The sequence below is a fragment of the Myotis davidii genome, unplaced genomic scaffold (assembly GCF_000327345.1).
Source record: "Myotis davidii unplaced genomic scaffold, ASM32734v1 scaffold473, whole genome shotgun sequence".
Lineage (NCBI taxonomy): Eukaryota > Metazoa > Chordata > Mammalia > Chiroptera > Vespertilionidae > Myotis > Myotis davidii.
In genome coordinates this window covers 2,199,928-2,203,295 of record NW_006284843.1, presented here as the reverse complement: position 1 = coordinate 2,203,295, position 3,368 = coordinate 2,199,928, and positions in this window count along the sequence as shown.

Below are 3,368 nucleotides of genomic sequence, written 5' to 3'. Positions count from 1 at the left end.
ACAGACACCAGGGGGCTTAGGGCATGAGTGTGGGGGCGAGGGAGGCAATGGGGGGATAAGGACACATATGTAATACCTTAATCAAGAAAGAAATTAAAAACATACACTGAGTATCCTGTTATGTGGAAACTATATTTTCTAACAACAGAAGAAAAAAAGATGAAAAGCCAATTCTGTACTTAAAGGCTTTCTCACTAATCTGAAGTCAAGAAAAGTACAGCAGAGGTAAAAGGGAGAAAAACAAGTATCTAAAAATGATGTCAATCTAATAAATTGCTTTAATTATTATTTTGCTTGTCACCAAGGGAAAAATACTTTCCATTTTAAGGATGTATCAATAAAGCTTATTGATGAGAACTTTTAAATGGATGCTATGCTTAAGTGTGATTCATTCACTTATTCATCTTTTTATTGATGAGATGAGCACGGCATGGACATCTCCAGTACCCCCTCTTTGGGAGCTCCTTCACACTCAGATTCCCATGATCTTGGAGCAGTCTAACTCCACTTTCAGGCCACATCTGGCAAATGAGGTGGGCACCTGACCCCAGGTGGCCTTTTCAGAACACATTACAGTCGGTTTAGAACTGAAACTGAGATTCACCTCATACCTGAGAATGTTTATTGAATGGTTAAAATGTAAAAACTCAGCCAAGTTTTCTGCCATGTAGGCTAAGGTATGGGCAATGCTTATGTAAATATTGAAGAAAAATAAAAGACTTGATGAAAAGAAACAAAGTTGAGGAGTGAATAGTAACTATAGGCTTGCTTGCTTTTGTTTATTTTGTTCTGTTGTTTTTAACAACAAATAGCATTTTAGTTTCCAAATCTGAGATTTCCCCAGGCTTGGCTGATTTGATACCAATGTGTGTTTTTTGTTTGTTTGTGGGTTTTTTTTTAAAAAAATATGGTGCTCTTATACTTTCTATTTAGTTCTTTTCTTGCATTGTTGTCCTTTACCTGCTTCTAAAACAATCCCAATTAATGTTAGTTCTGAAGATAACTGTTGTGTTAGACATTGATATTTTAAATGAGGATTAGTCCTAACTGTCACTCATAATCAGATGAAATAGCTAAAATAATAGCATAGCCCAGCCGATGTAGCTCAGTGATTGAGTATCAATCTATGAACCAGAAGGTTATGGTTTGATTCTAGGTCAGGGCACATGCCCAGGTTGTGGGCTCGATCCCCAGTATGAGGCCTGCAGGAGGCAGCTTATCAGTGATTTTCTCTCAGCATTGATGTTTCTCCTTCTCCCCTCCTCTCTGAAATCAATAAAATATGTTTAAAAAATAATAACATTACCAGGGCTGAATGGCAGACCCTGAATGAAGGATGAACGATTACTCTGACACACGTTTCTGTGAAAGAGAGGCTAAGGGACTACTTGGTTATCGCCACCAAGTAGCCCTGTTCACCTGCCTCCTTTGACTTTTATTGTAACAACAGCTTGAACTAAAATTAACTGTTACATACTGTCAGCAGGGTAAGCATCGTTGGGAAAGCGTATGCTTCTACAAGGTCAACTCTTTAAAAACTAAGCATTAGATATTCTAGCAAAACACCCAGGGGATCTGACTTTTTTGGAAAAGTTAAGGTAGGGACTGCCGCCTTTGGCAAGGTCCTCTCAGAGGCCCTCGACCTATCGGATAATCCTCCTTACAGACATTCCAACCAAGTCCTGTGCTTCCCCACATAACATATATTCAGTAAAATTAAAATTGTAATGAATTTCTAGAAAAGGACTAGGAGATGCTGTCAGAATACATACGGGAGCTATGCTGTTGTGCAACACTGAGTTGAAATTGTACCAATACTAATTTAAAATAATTACCCTTCAATAAACAAAATGTGTTTCTTTGGATCTCTTTATCCATATCACTAAAGAACAAATAAAACTATGCCATGCACTGTAGTCTGTACTAGCTAACTTCAACCACATTAGTGGACTCAAATTTTATTGGGTTCAAATAGGCATATCTAACTTCTGTGCCAGGCTTTGTAAATAAAAACAGTAAATAATAACAATGCATTGACTTATATGATAAGGATAGAAAATCACCAATGCTATAATTAAAATAACAATAATTTACTGCAAAAATACATGAACTTAATTTTATTTGGTTATCTCAATGTCATATAGTCTAGTATAGATCTCTTTAAAACAATTTACCAAAAAGGTAATACAAGAATGCCTGTGTGAAACACTTCTATATTATGTATTGACAAATCAGGTTATTATATCATTTCACACAAAATTATTGCTCTCATGGAGTACTGTTATCAAAATGGAACAGTATTACATGAATGATACTTTAATGTTTCCAAAATTCTCTGCTCTTAAGTGTTTTATTTTTTAATTAAATAAATTGGGATGACATTGCTTAATGAGATCACATATGTTTCAAATGTACATTTATATGATACTAGAGGCCAGGTGCACGAAATTCAAGCACAAGGGGTGGCTGTCCCTCAGCCTGGTCTGCACCCTCTCCAATCTGGGACCCCTCGGGGGATGTCCAACTGCCGGGTTAGGCCCGATCCTGCAGGGGGGCAGTTGGGGACAATCAAGTCCGCAGCGATCGGGCCTAAACGGTCAGTCAGACATCCCTCTCACAATCTGCTTGCTCCTAACTGCTTGCTCCTAACTGCTTGCCTGCCGGCCTGCCTGATTGCCCCTAACCGCTTCTGCCTGACAGCCTGATCACCCCCTAACCGCTCCCCTGCCAGCCCGATCGCCCACAACTGCCTTCCCCTACCTGCCATCTTGTGGCGGCCATCTTGTGGTGGCCATCTTGTGATGACATCACGGCGGCCATCTGTGGCAACGTCATGCGAGGGCATCATACAACACCACCTAGGCTTTTATTATATAGGATATGACCTGAATATTGCATTGATGCCCACCACCCAATCTTAAGTGTTTTAAATAGATAAATTGTTTAAATAATATTCATATAAGAATACTATGAGAGTAAATGCCACTTCAAGTTAGGGTTTCAAAATATTTGAATTTGAGAAACTACCAAGATTTTCTTTTTAAAGAATGGGTTAAAAGAGATTTGTACAACATAGTGATGAAAATATAATATTATTAAAAAGTGGTAGTGAGGGAGGAAATATTTTGGTCTGAAAAATTTAATTTCATTCTAGAAAAAAATCTTGTAGGTTCATACTTTGGAGTGAAAGACATTGAGTATCTGTAAACTTCATATTCTTGGCATATTCAAATCAAAGCAAATATTAGACATTCATCTATAATCACTAGAATACAGTCTTTTCCTAAAGGTAAAGCTGCATGTCTAGTGGATGCACTATGAGGATTTTAGAATTACATTTTAGATCACTCAGTAATGAAATCACAATG